Here is a 16003-nt window from a genome sequence, read left to right on the forward strand (position 1 = left end):
TTATTTACTTTGTTATTTATGAAAAATTCAATAAACATATTCAACAAGAAACTAGAGTATCCCCCACAGATATTAAGCAATTAATCAACAAAATGGGCTCCATTCACAAAAGCAGATTGAACAAAGTATTTAGGTGTCTGAATACATTTTCCCTAAATATTGCATGCAATCTTGAAGCTGTCTTTTTACTATACAGTTGTGTAGTAATTACCACACTACGCTGAAAATGCTTGGTAAATAACGCATGAAAAGGGGTTAAACTCGATTCACAGACAGAAATAATTAAAAAAAAATGCATACAGTAATTAAGTAGTGATAGGCATGTGGTAATTATGGAAGTGATGGAAGTGATAACTTTGGTCATCACATTTAAATAAGGGTGCCAACTGACATTCTAATGTGCATTTGACTAGTCTACTCACATTTTCCAGCTGTACATTGCATTGCTCTCCCCTACATCAATAATGAAGCTTTTTGAGGCAAATCTGTTGGGGTTTCAGGCCATTCTAAGGAGGGCGACGAGAAGAAGACTTGTTGTCATGTGTCCATGTTCCTTTAAGCATTGCATATTCCTGGATAATTTCCCTGAAGCAGAAGTGCTCTCTAAATTTTGTCTAAGGACCTGATTATGCTTCTGTTTGGGGAATTGAGACCTTTTCTGCAGTCCACAACACTGCGCAGCCATGCCATACCACTCATGACCAAATTGATAGCAGTCCTGCACTTTCTGGGCAAGGCCATCTATCAGATGGTATCAGTAGAGTGGTGGGGGGATCCCAGCCATCTTTCTCCTGTTTGATTGCTAAGATCCTGCAGGGTTTCAGACACATTGCCCCAAATATATCTACCTGCTTAACACATCAGGAGTGTGATCAGATCAAGAATGATTTCTTTGCAGTAGCTGGGAGTTCCAATATCATGGATGTCATAGACTCAAGAATGATTTATTTGCAGTAGCTGAGATTCCCAATGCAATGAATGTCATAGACTGTACCCATGTTTCTTTTTTTGCCCCTTGTTAAATAACACATCTACTAGGGTTGTCCCGATACCGATACTAGTATCGGTATCGGCACCGATACCGAGCATTTGCCCAAGTACTTGTACTCGGGCAAATGCTCCCGATGCTTCACCCGATACCTGGAGGACAGCTGTGATCGGCGGTGGGGGAGTTACAAGATTCTCCCCCCCGCCGGCTTTCAGCTGCTTTAGTGACACAGCGGTGATCGCTCACCGCTGACTGTCACTGCATCCTCCTCCATGTCCCCTCCTTTCCTCTGTCCCTCTCCGCTGTCCCCCTCCGTTCCCCTTTCCTTCTCTGTGCCTCTCCGCTGTGACTGTCCCCTCCGATCCCCTCTCCTTCTCTGTGCCTCTCCGCTGTGACTGTCCCCTCTGATCCCCTCTCCTTCTCTGTGCCTCTCCGCTGTGACTGTCCCCTCCGATCCCCTCTTTTCTGTCCCCCTCCGTTCCGCTGTCCTCCTCCTCCTTGCTTTGTGAATAGACAGAGTCAGCTGACTCTGTCCATTCACATAACTGAAACATTGTAATCTCCTGTGATTACGATGTCTCAGTTTATGAATGGAGAGGAGCCGCTGTCTTCTCTCCATTCATTCTCAGTGCAGCTGAGGCTGCAGAGAAAGGGACTGGGGAATCTCTATCCTCTGTCTCTTTCTCTATCTCAAGGGGGAGATATCAGAGGTCTGTTAAGACCCCTGATATCTCACCAAAGCCCCCCAACAGGGCTGATAAAAAAAAAAAACACATATTGCAATAAAGTATAAAAAAAATATTATTTTAAAAAATAAAAATTGTAAATAAATAAAAAAAAAAAAACAACACACACACACATACAACGTTCACCCCCTCCCCACCCCACCCCCCAAAAAAAGAAAGCACTGTTAAAAAAAAAAAAAAAAAAAAACACACTGTCACGTAACATTTAAAAAAAAGTATCGGTAATCGGTATCGGCGAGTACTTGAAAAAAAGTATCAGTATTTGTACTCGGTCCTAAAAAAGTGGTATCGGGACAACCCTAACATCTACCATAATAGGAAGGGGTACCATTCCCTGAACATTCAGGTTGTCTGCAATGCAAATATGTTCTTCAGAAATGTGGTCACCTGCTTTCCAGGATCTGTCAATGATGTCCACATATTAAGACAATCACAGCTCTTCTACCATTTTGGCACTAACAAAACAATTGGAGGCTGGCTTCTGGGTAAGAAACTTTTTATTATTAAATATGTCTCAATGCATGCCACATACATCATACATGGAAGTATATGTTCATATGCTACACTCCCGTGTTCATTCCCACTGAATTGACAGCTATAGTTTTTGTTTTTTTCCACTGTTTTCTTTTCCACGCTTAATTTTCCAAGCTTTCCAAGCTTAAGCATATGGAGACTCAGCAACTTGTCATACAGAGGAGTCAGATTCTCAACCAATGCCACATTCTCTGTATATGTGAACTTTAGATTTCATTGTTGACCATCTGAACATTTCCTCTTCTACTCATCACTCAACTGCAGCAGGGATGATGAGGAAACTTCTCAATAGTGCCATATGCTTTTATTTGTGAATTTTCTCATTATCTTTGATATTGTCCAAATTTTAACCATTGTACCAATAAATATTTGATTATTTTATAATATTTCACTTGTACCGGTAAATTCCTTCTTTTACTAGTTAGGGGTTTATGTATGTTTACAAAACAACAATTATCTTGCTAAATAAATAAATGGTGATATAACATGTGAAATAAAATAAATTTTAAAAAGTGACAATAATCACGCCATAAGATTTCCATATAAGTCCACACAGAAATAAAGTGATATATTGTTGCAACACGTGTCCAATTATAGTGAGCGACCATACACCCCAGTGCGCCTTCCACCATATAGATAGAATATATGCCCTTACCAGATAGGTAGACTGAGCATTATAGAAAGCTAATCGTGCAGGCAATCGCACATCATGAGGGATCCATCCACTGAAGGTAGAGAAAGATAGTGTCACGGCCGCTGGTGCTGGCTTGTCACTCTTTCACATGGAGGTTTATGCAAAAAAGGCAAAAAGTCGCCACATAGCGTAAAACCAGGGTGGTTTTATTGAAAAAATGCCATTAAAAGTGACCACAGGTCCAATACAATGTAACAAGTGGATAAAATGTTACATAAAAAAATCTACAGATCAAGGTAGCGTGGTATCACTGGACATAAACTCCGCCCTACTAGTTTCGTCATACATGACATCATCGGGGCATGGAGTCTATGCAAAAAAAACACGCTTTTATAGGGTTCATGACAGAGCACAGCTGTTCAAAATAAACTGGTTTTCCTGACAGACTTCATGGCAGCCTACATGTGGGTTAACCCCGCCTCCTGTCCAATGCTATAGGACCCCATTCCCATAAATTTGAGCTCACCACCAGAGACTGCATTCCTTTTTTGTTCCAGCATGGCAGAATATTGAGGTCAGGCGTAGGATGACTTTGCGACCAATCTCCAAAAGGAGTATGGCCAAAAAGAATCCCGTGATTCTGATCTATCTTTCCTGTTTTCTGGCCTTACCAAATGTCTGGAAAAGAAATCACTTATGTATTGGCATATTAGGACATTTGAAGAGGACATTGGGGAGGACCTCAATCCATTGGGGCTCCATGTACAGATTTTTCCCTCTTTTGATAATATTGATCCAACCTTTAAAACGGCTTGGGAGTGCTCTAACAAAATGGTGAGTCTTTTAATTGATGAATATCAGAAACGTCTAGTTGAAATTGACACCAACATAGAAAAAATCTACTCACAAATAAGGCCACTGCAAATCCACTGTTCCTTCCTGGAATTAAATGAAAAATTGAAGACTCACGTAGAGTTCTTCAGCAAATCTATACTCTCCAAGAAGGAAAATAAATTTCTAAGAGACAAACAGGCTTTCCAGGAGGGAAGAGCCTATAAGTGGCATAAAAAACAAACAGCAGAGGCACCCAGCGTGGTCCTGCACAATCTTCTAGGCAATTTGATATGTCTGATTCTTCATCTACATGGATATCCTCCAATGTTTCCTGCTTTTCCTCTAAACAATCCAGGTGCACCAGACGTCCTAAAAGATGATGGGATGGCGAAAATCCCTCAACCAGTATCCCGACTAAACAATCCTCTGAGCACCCCACCCATACCTTTTCTGGTAATACTGGTAGTGGGCCGGTACCAGCACGAGGTAAGGCATCTAACACCTAAATATCAACAGCTATTGGAGCCAACATTCCTTCACCTTTTCCCACACAAAAAATTCCCACCATATTTTTTTCAAAAAAACAGGAGAACCCCTCTGTTCCTTCTGTTCAAACACCATCTTAAATACACACAATTATTTTTCTCTACAATTTAATGTAATCAAACTTTCTTCTCATTCTCGACAGATGGAATCTCAGTTCTGTCAAAGGGACTCACTTTTTGCCCTAACCACAAGTTGGATGAGTTTGAATTGATAAAAGATTTGCACCTCTACACACGCAAGCTTCTTTTAAGGAGCATGTATGATAAAGATAAACTGGGATCTGAAGGATGTTGCACATTTAGTGAACGACAAGTGCTGGCAAATTTGAAAAAATTTCCCCAAAATTTTAAGTAATGCTGATTGGTATCGACCAATAAGGACAGCGATCATTGATACTTTCAATGAGGAGTTTTTACGTGTTTGTCGATTGTGCATTTTACAATGATGTCATCTCCAAACAACTATGGAACTTGTCTGCACTACTTTTCCCAAAACAGCCACATTTTACTTGCTTCCTAAGATCCATAAAAATGACGTGGACCCTCCCGGTAGACCCATCATATCGGGTAATGGTGCTATCACAGAGAACTTATCCAGAGTGGTAGATGAACACCTGAGACCCTTTGTCCTTGCTTTATCATCATATGTTTGTGACACAATCCACCTCTTACAAATAACTGACTGTGTCCATGTGTCTGGTGGCTCCATTTTGGCCACCATAGACGTGGAGGCCCTCTACAGTTCTATATCACACACCAAGGGACTTGCATGTATTTGCAAATTATTATCCCAAATTAGTCATCATGAAGAACCCTTCAATGAGCTTATTACTTTCTCTTGAATACATACTTAAGCACATTTTGTTATTTGATGGTCGGCACTTCCTCCAGGTGCAGGGGGTGGCCATGGGCACAAACTGTGCCCCTGGCTACTCCAACCTGTACCCGGGGGACTGTGAGTGGACCATATTTGAGGACAAGGATCTCTCCATGTACCTGTGCCACATCCTCATGTGGCACAGGTACATAGATGACATTTTCGTACTATGGGAGGGACCAGAGGACTTATTACATGAATGTCTTTAACCACAATGAGTTTAAACTAAAATTCACCAGGTCCCTGAGCACCTCCAGAGTCACCTTTCTGGATGTTGAAATATGTAAAGACACTGAGAACATGCTATCCTGTAAACTGTTTAGGAAGCTTACTGCAGGGAACACTATCCTACACTCCTCAAGCTTCCACCCCAGGCCTCTAGTTAACTCAATTTCATATAGCGAGTATCTGTGAGCAAAACGCAATTGCTTCAATAATGAGGACTACAAACATGTGGCTAAATGCCTCAAACTACATCTTTTAGAAAGGGGCTACAGCCATAGATGCCTTAAAAAGGCATTTAACCACATAGCCACTTTGAACAGACATGACCTTTTTTCTACAATTCTACTATTAACGAATGCACAAGAATCATCACCACATGCTCTAATGAACATCACCAAGTCAAACAAATCTTTAGTAAATACTGGCATCTCTTGTGGACCTTTTGTCTCACCTGCTCCCCTTGTCAACTATGAATGAATAAATGAATGAATTAAGGATTTGTAGAGCGCTGCAAATGCGAACTGATTCATCTCAAGGCGCTAGAAAGCGTTCTCTGTTGCCAGCTTCTTAGAACAGGAAGGTCTTTAGTTTTTTCCTGAAGGCCTGATGGTTTTCTTCCCTGCGGATGTGGGTCAGAAGAGTGTTCCATAGTCGAGGTCCTTGGACTGCGAATCTTCGTTCTCCCTTTGCTTTGTAGCGGTATTTGGGAATGATGAGGAGGTTTTGGTTAGCTGATCGAAGGCTGCGATTAGGTGTGTAGTGTTTTATTTTCTCCTGGAGATATAGCGGAGCGTTTCCATTTATGCATTTGTGGGTGAGGCAGAGGGTCTTGAATTTGATCCGATTCTTTACGGTTAGCCAGTGTAGGCACTTTAGGGATGGTGAAATAGATTCCCAGGGTTTTTTTCCTGTTACCAGTCTTGCCACCGCGTAGCCACTTCTGTAGGTGACATTCTAGTTCAAAGCAAATTTTGGGACACCTCTCGGGTTGACCCATGTAAACTAGCTGGCACATTTACATGCGGCTCTTGCACCCACTGTACATACATGAACACTAAAAAAATATGACTACCTACTGGCTGGACCTTTACCCCTAAACACTTTTCCAACTGCCAAACTAGGGGAGTCGTGTACCTCCTGCAGTGTGGCTGTGGTTGCTACTACATAGGCAAAACCATACAAAAACTATGGCAAAGAATCTATTGCCAATCCTGGCCATGCAAACCAGCAACCCTGACCTCCCTTTAGGGTGGCATGTGGTACAGGTTCACAATGGCCGCTTCCCCAAAGTGTCCATTCTTTTCCTGGACCGAGTGCATCCAAGCTCACTGGGAGGAGACATCAACAAGATTCTCCTACAACGAGAGCTAAGATGGATCTCGGACTTGAATGCCACCTCACCACCTGGCCTAAAGAAAGCCTTCAATTTTAAGCCCTTTTTTTACAGGGCTTTTTATCTGGAGGTTTTGAGAGAGACATGTGATCATGTGGTTCCTTGTCCTGTGTCTCACTCATACCTTAGGATACAGTTACTAATATGTTTATCTATACATATAAACTGGAATTGTGTCAGAAACCATGAATCAGACTGAGACAGAAGTACAGTTAAATTACACTTGTTTAATAATAATAAAAAAGGTAAACATAGTAAAAGTAGTCAAAACATAGCCAGAGTTCAGGGACCAGAACAGATAGTCAGAAAAGCCAAAATGTCAGGGAGCCGTAGAACAGCAAGCAGGATCTGGAGCCAGAAGGAATGTCAGCCAAGCAAGTTACTTAGGTTGAAAAAAGACACAAGTCCATCTAGCAACCATGAAATAAATAAACAAATAAAATAAAAAATATCATACAATACCATATACCCAATCCTATACCCACAGTTGATCCAGAGGAAGGCGAACCCCCCCCCCCAGAAAAGCAGGTTCCAATTTGTTACAGCAGGGGAAAAAATTCCTTCCTGATCCCAGAGAGGCAATCGTATTTTCCCTGGATCAACTTTACCTATAAATGTTAGTATTCAGTTATATTATGTACATTTAGGAAATAATCCAGGCCTTTCTTAAAGCAATCTACTGAGCTGGCAAGAACCACCTCTGGACGAAGTCTATTCCACATTTTCACAGCTCTTACTGTGAAGGAACTTTTCTGTATTTGGAGATGAAATCTCTTTTCCTCTAGACATAAAGAGTACCCCCCTTGTCCTCAGTGTTGACCGTAAAGTGAATAACTCAACACCAAATTCACTATATGGACTCCTTATATATTTATACATGATGATATGTATCCCCCTTAATCTCCTCTTCTCAAGAGTGAATAAATTCAGTTCCTCTAATCTTTCCTCATAGCTGAGCTACTCCATGCCTTTTATTAGTTTGGTTGCCCTTCTCTGCACTTTCTCCAGGTCCCCGAAATCTTTTTTGAGAACTGGTGCCCAAAACTGAACTGCATATTCCTAATACTGTACTAATGATTTGTACAGGGGCAAAATGATATCTCTCTCTCTGGAGTCCATACCTCTCTCCTAATACAAGAAAGGACTTTGCTCGTTTTGGAAACCGCAGCTTGGCATTGCATGCTATTATTGAGCTTATGATCCACCAAAATCCCCAAATCCTTCTCCACCATTGATTCCCCCAGTTGTACTCCCCCTAGTATGTATGTTGCATGCATATTCTTAGCCCCCAAGTGTGTAATTTTACATTACAAGTCTTTAACAGGAACACAGGTAAGCGTCTCTAGCGATGTGGCCAAGGGGAAGGCAGAGATCATCTGGACTGGAGCTGGCAGGACTGATGAGCAGGATATCATCAACAGGTGAGTCACTGTGGAGAGATAGGAGCAGCCAGCTCAGAGAAGAAAGGGCTGAGCCCAGCCTTGACAAATTGAAACTATTTCCAAATATGATGGGAGGTGGGATTATACTGTTAAGGCCCTTGCCCATTCATCCATCTGTGTCATCTCTATCCTCATCATTCCCTGGGGCTTTCCCTGTGGTATAACCATGGTTTATCTATCTATCTTTTTACATTATATAGCATAAGTGATTTTCCAATATGTATATGTATTTTCCTTGTCAAAAGAAGTTTATTGAGTATACAATGTTATAAAGATACATAAAGTAAGTTTACAAGGATCTATAAAGTAAGCTCATTGTTTTACAGTAGGGATTATAGAGGTAAATATCATGAAATTTCAAATATTAAACATTGGGTTCACGTAAACCTAAATTAAAGATATATATCATTTCCTTAGTTACTTTTGTAGGTATTTAAATGATTTATACCTACTATACATATTGTTTACAAGTAGAGTGTATATAGGTCAAATACATTCTGATAATGAGCTTTAATCGTAAGGTGGAGAAAAGGAAAGAGAAAGAAGAAAAAGGGTTGAAATGTATATGTATTTTCATTACATTAGCACTAATACTCTTGTTATTTTCCTGTTTCTTTATTGTCCAGGTTTTGTTTCATCTCCTCTATTTCTGTCCCCTCACACAGTTTCTTGGAGACTCGTTTGATGATTAACACCACTAGTTCTGTCGTCTTTATCCTTCCCGCGGAGCGCACGCGTGGGCCCCCTGGTGCCTCTGGTGTCTTGGACTTCTCTTTGGTCTTAGTCCCTGTGCTGCATTATGGATCTGCGTTTCAAACCGGTCCGCACATGCGCAGACTGGTCTTTTCCATCTGACCTGGACACACCGCCCACCCAGCGTGTCGGCAGCCTTGCGACATCTGACGTCATCATGCCTCTTGTGCAGTGACACCGGACGCTGCTTGTGCCAGGGGGTTGTTGGACAGATGAGCTTTTGGACACCTCAGTAACACAGGTGACTGGAGAGGCTCATCAGTCCCATGGCGGCCAATCTGGTCACCTGATGTCCATCAGCCTCAGGTATTGGACGACATCCATGCCTGGGGCATGTACTAACTGACTCTTTTGCCTACATAAGCAGGCACTTGCATTAGTTTGCTGCTACACAGCGAGAATTACACATCTCCCCAGATAAGAAAAAATACACAGCAGTCCAAAGTAAGTTTCATTTTTTGATCTGCTCTCATTGTCCACACTATTAGGATGTGCTATGACTATGAGGCTTATACCTTGACAGCCTCTCTATGCGTGCACCTGCATGGTGTGCTGATGCATCCATTATCATTCCCTTATATAGATACAATCCCCCTTCTATGCCCCCTTTTCCTGACAATTTGCTTATATGAATATTATTTTTGTGCCAGGTTCGTCTCCATTTACGCCGTTTCTCATGGGTCCGGTGTCCCTGTAGCAGAAACGTTGTATGCTTTATCCACCTCATACAACATACTAAACTTGAATTAGCACGGTGAACCTTTTATCACCGGTGCTTGGGGCTGTGTATATACTTTCCAATCACATCCTAGAGTACTCTAATGTGCGATTGGACAACCTAGGAGATGTAAATCCTGTTTATGTGTGAATCCTGGTGTGTACTATGATTCACTAAAGATAGTCACTTTATGAGTATTATCTGATCTAAAATACTTGCCCTGTTTATCTGTCATGCTGCCACCTACTGTGTTTATACATTTATACACCTGTATACATTGTACCTTTCTGATTTTTGGACATTGTATCACCAGATAATACAGCTTGTTCTAAATATTCCCCTGAAGAAGGAATTAAGTATCTAAAATATTCCAAAAAACATGTTGAGACTTCTGTGTATATGCACTTCATTTGGCCTCTTGTCATGAGATCAACCATGTGTTTCTTAGATTGTAAGCTCTAAGGAGCAGGGCCCTCTGATTCCCACTGTATTAAAGTGTACTGTTTTTGTACTGTCTACCCTCAAGTTATAAAGCGCTACGTAAACTGTTGGCGCTATATGAATCCTGTATAATAATAATAATAATAATAATAATGTGTTTCAGAACCTAGCTGTAATATATGTATCCAACATGTCTATCAAGTTGTTTTTTTTTTAAATAAGCCACCTTGTGTATATTTCTATGCTTTTTGTACCCAATAAATTTTGTATATTCTTTTTATATACGCCTCTTACCTCCTTATCTGGTTTTCATCCTTTGCCCATACAATCCCAGGGGCAACCCTTCCTGTGTTTCTTTTTGTCCTCCCCTATGGACCTACATCGTATGCACTCATGTTTGCTCGTACAGCGTCCAGTCCGGATGACTCCTGGAGTCGGGCATACCAAACATGAGGTGCAAGCCCAGGGCCCAGCCATGGGTGGGTGAGTGGCTTCAGGCACCAGATACCCCAGTGGTGGAGGTGAGGCTGCCTGCATATGTCCAGGATGGGATGCCTAGCAAGTACACCCGGCTGGCAAGGTCTGAAACTGGCATCAATCTCACACATGGCAACTACTTATGTTTTTATTATGTCTCCATTTGTCTTCTGCTCTTCTTCCTCCCTGGCTCCAGCTTTTCAGCCTCTCATGGCGCATGGAACATGGCCACGACGAGTGTCTGCACATGCTAGGCCTCGTGACATCGAGGCTTGGTTCATGCATGTGCTGCTCGGCAGAGTGTCCCCAAGCCCAGATCACTCAGCATAAGGTAAGTCCCAGTCTGGGACCATGATCATGGTGTGACCTTCTTAAAGGGTAAGGCATGAAAGAAAAATATATATATTTTTTCTTGTTTCCTTCTCAGCTTCTCCTAGGTTGACGAGTGCTACCCAAAGGCTGTGTGATCCCTTTATTTTTAATTGACTTCCCTTCCAAGATGCCATGGACAGGTCTCCGCCTCAATGCGGCCAGCCCTCCCACACAAGGTACGTGCAGGCGAGGGGCTGAGATTTTTCACCGTTGAACAAAATGCGTTAACACCAGACTTTACATTTTCTCTTTTTTTTAGCCCTTCCAGGCCAGGGCCCGAGACGACAGAGACCTTGACAACCCATAACATCAGGACTCTTCATCCAGGTCGAGATCTGACTCCATTTCCAGGACCCACCAACAGAGGAGAGGTTCCCATTCCTCCTCCAGACACCGCACCCACCGCCATGACAGCCACTCTGATCACAGACCCTGCTGGGGATGTGGGACACGCGTCCCAGAGGGCAAACCATTATGTGACGCATGCTATGCCCAGGCGGTCGGGGAAAAAGAGACTGAAAACCAACAGATGGAGTCTCTAGTTAAGCGCGTGGTGTAGCAATCCCTGAAGGGGTGGGGTACAACCCACACAAGGAGCCAGTCAACCACTCTGTCAGGCTCCTTGGCTGATGAGGCCCAAGAGGATCCAGGCCTATCCCAGTCTTATGATGCATCTCCCGGGTCTTCAGACAGCGCGATGGAAGGAGACGAATTTGTCGGAGGCTTCGCCTTCACCCTAGTCTCACCACTAATTAAAGCAGTTAAAGAGGTCCTTAATTGGGAAGATCCTTCCACTCCCCCGGCTAAGCAAAGGAAGTTCTTTAAGCACCTGGGGAAGGAACACTCCAATTTCCCGCTCCTTTCAGATTTGAAAGATATCATTGATGAGGAATAGAGCAAGGTAGACAAGAAGACCTCTATGTGAAGCAAAACCTCCAGATTATACCCCATCAAGGCAGAGGAAGTGAAACATCTGGAAAATGCTCCCTTGGCAGATGCAACATTAATGCGACTGGCCAAACATGTCACTCTTCCCCTAGAGGACACTGTATCCTCCAAGGACGGGCTTGAGAGAAGAATAGACCAAAACCTCAAGTGGATATATGAGCTAGCTGATATGGCTTGCAAACCTGCTCTGACCCTCACAGCCATGCCCAAGGCTATGGAAACCTGGACAGAAAATGTGGGCTCCATACTCAAGGGCGTTTCAGAAGAACTGGCCAGGGGCTCGGCAGTCCAGGAACTAAAGCTGGCAGCGGCCTTCCTGGGGGAAGCTTCTATCTACCTGATCCACCTGCTGGCCTGGACTATGCTATCCTCATCAGGGCTAAAAGGGCGTTATGGTTACACCCTTGGCTCACCGATCCAGCATCCAAACAAGCCTGGTGTAGGATCCCCTTTGAAGGGCCCTCCTTGTTTAGCAACAGGCTGGATAGCGCCATAGCCTGGGCCATGGGTGAGAAGTCAGGCGTTCTGCCCCAGGATAGGCGTCTGCTTGGTCAGAAGAGGCCCCAGCAGAGAAGACGCAGTACTGAGCGTTCAAGAGAAGGCTGAAGCAAAATTAAAAAGGGGGAACCAAGCCTCGATCTGACTCAGAGGAAAGGAATCAAGCCTCATTTCCAGCGTCATCCCAGGGCTAGCATACATACAGCCGAGGGGCGTGGAGACACGCCATCCCACACCACACACATAACAGCCACCAAAAGAAAAATGGCATGATGGAGGCAAACACAAATCCACACCATGCACCCGGCAGACACCAGACACAAAAAAGAAGGTTGCTAGTAAAAACTCTTTCTTAAAAATATATATAATGCTGTCGTCTTTCTGCAAGGGGCCAACACATAAATATTAAAGGAAATAAAAAATACTGCTTACAACAATAATCACACTGTCAGTAAAGGGACAAACTATAGCTAATACTGAAAGGAACATCAAGCATTATTAATAAATGCGTTGCTGTCCCAATCGACATTCATACCAAAAGGAGTGTAGGATTTTGATTTGTTAATCCATCTGACCTCCATCTGAGAAACACCCTGTGACGGGAGGGCCCGTGGAACTCAGAATCCCTTGGAAAGTAGGGGATGTCCTTGTTTCAGCTCCCCATACACCTCTTATGTCTAAGTCACCCTGTGCTATCCTGGCACAGGGTTAGTGAGAAAATATATCTTGGACTACTTAAAATGGGACAGTAATATTTGTCCACAATATCTCCCAGGATGTATGTAGAGACTATTATTGGTTTGTTTGATTCTGAACTCAACCTGTTAATTGAGTGAGCTGATCACATTAGCCTCCAGGACTGGCTAGGAGACGAACTGTTGATGACTAGGCTGAGGAGGGGGAGATTGTTGTTTGTATTGTTAATTGTAATTAGCTCCTGCTATTGTGTTTATACTACTGTGTGAAGCTCGGTGCCCACAAGTCTGTGTCCTACAGGTCATGTCTCTGAGTCATCTGGTCTGGGTAAATGATTTAGTAAATTAGCTCATGTTAATTAGGTTAGCTTTGAGTCATCCTGCTGTATAAATTTGTGTGAGATCTCAAATAAAGAGTTAGTCCTGATATACTCCAAGACTGGTGTTGTCTAGTTCTTGGGGGTTCCTATATCCAGATCCACTGGACTCGTGTATCCAGACTACAAGGAAGTGGTATACTGATGGAAGCACTCAAGCGGAGTGAGGGACGTTCCGTGACACACCCCTTTTGAGGGACCCTCCTCTCCAAGGTGGTGTGTACTTGTCTATTACCACAAAAGAGGTACCCGTAGGGTCTTTATTGTGGCACCGTGTTTGGGGACTGTATGTTCTTTCTAATCTTTTCTAATCTTTTTGATATTCTGTTCATTAGCTCTGATGGATAATGTTCTAATGGTTCATCCCACATATTGTTTACCACATGAACATGTGATGAGATAAACTACATTTTTAGTATGGCAAGTAATGAAATGTTTAATTGGGTATGTTTTACCAGTGACAGTGGAGGAGAATGAACATGTTTTGTTCCTTCCACTTTTATTGATTCGTCACACCGCACATCTTTTGCAAGGATAAAAGCCCACTAGCTGTTGGAAAAAAGTTGCCTGTTTGGGAGGGCCTAGTATATTAGGTGCCACACTAGCCTGCAAAGAGGTTAACTACCTAAAGATAACCCCTGGTCTATCAGGAAGTATATGTTTCTTGGTCTCCCAGGATCCTGGACATCTCCTGGAGATAATTGACCTTGTCCAAAATAACTATGCCGTCCCCTTTGTCGGCCAGATGGATAATACGATTTTTGTTCTCACAGAGTCTTTTTAAGCCCATGTCAAAGGCTGGGTTAGGAGGAGGTCTCCTCAAATTCAATTTGTCTAGATCACTGAGGACACAGTCTCTAAAAATATTATTTGAGGGAGATAGAACTCCTGGGGGGTTAACAATGGAGGCATTGAAGAGGCCAGAACGTTTTATATGTCCTACATGAGTAGCCATTTTGACAGGGATAGGGTTGGAGAGAATATAACTTTTTGTATGTTGATTTTATGGATGGATTTATGGACATCTATGAAGGTGTTGAAATGATTCATCTGTTTAGGTGGTACAAATTTTAAACCTTTATCTAACACTAAGGTTTCCTCCGGTGTAAGAATGGTTCTACTCAAATTAAAGATACCTTTCTCTTTTATTTCCTTCTCCTTTTTTTCAGTATGTTTGGTTAGACAGGAGTAAATACCATCACAAAAATGCAGTATGGCACTTACTTTGGGAATTTGCCATACTGAGGTGTTTTTCCCCTTTTTATATTTTGTGGGATGACTATTTTGGGTGACTACAAAGTAAAGGAATTGAAGATGCTTATTTCAACTTGAAATTCCTTCAAAAAATACTAGATGCATATTTGCAGCATACTATTTTCACTGTACGTGTGAGAGCATTTCAAGACGTGTTTTAGGATTGTAAGGAAGCTACCATGACTTGCCTCCATACCATGTTTTCTTGTTCCCCTGTATTGCTCCAGGTTCAATTTTGAATGTACCATCTATTGGACACAATAAAAACACGTTAGTGACAAAATCTGAACATACTGTATGTATTTGTAGGTATGAATAATAAATACATGCTTACATTTGACCATGGATGCTTTAAGGATGCAGCAGGTGACTCGTGTGCTATGCTTTTATACTGTTGAAAAGGAAAAAATGCAATGCTAAATGATAAGTTCACCTTTTAAAAACAAATAATTAATGCACATCTTTTTGCAGGTAAAAAAAAATGTACATTTATATTTTTTTTTGATTGGAGCCTGGGAAAAATTGTACCTGTGATCAGCAGATAGTGGGCACCATATAGGACTCCTGCAGACTTCTCAGTTTATCTGTTTGCTCAAACCTCATACAGACAAGCAGATACACACTGACAGGAAGAATGAATGCTTGAATGAACTACAAGAGTGCTTAACAGCACCCATGATAGTTCATTGAAACTACAAGCCGACTGCCACAAAGGCTGTCAGGACTTGTAGTTTCCCATTCACATAGCACTGTGAATGAGTGACGTGGGTGGCCGGGCAGAGCCCAGTATGTTTTTTTCAAACAGTGACAGCGGGCGCCTGGAGAAGATGCCTTTCCACTGTCACTGGGGAGGGAGCAGGGAGAGGAGGAATAGCAGGTAACATGTCCAAAAGGTGAACTAATCCTTTAAGAACAAGAGAAAAACATTTTCCAATTGTTGAATTGAAATGTATATTGTCAGTAAATCAAACAAAAAACAAATTTAAGACATAAACATGTATACTGTATAAGTACCTCTGCTGTTGAAATGGCTGCCCCAAAATTGGATGTTTGGAGCTGTAAACAAAGAAAAAATCTTGTTAGGATTACATTTAGTTTGTGCTTGTGTACTTTGCCTATTCTAGACCATATCAGAAAAATACAAAGTGAACATGCTGAAAATTTCCACTAGACATTTTTGGGCAAACAGGCATGAAGCAGTGAGGAACACAGCAGAAGTAGACAGCTAAAAAGGGGTCTAAACATGAAAAAT

This window comes from Aquarana catesbeiana, linkage group LG02, assembly GCF_042186555.1.
Source record: "Aquarana catesbeiana isolate 2022-GZ linkage group LG02, ASM4218655v1, whole genome shotgun sequence".
Lineage (NCBI taxonomy): Eukaryota > Metazoa > Chordata > Amphibia > Anura > Ranidae > Aquarana > Aquarana catesbeiana.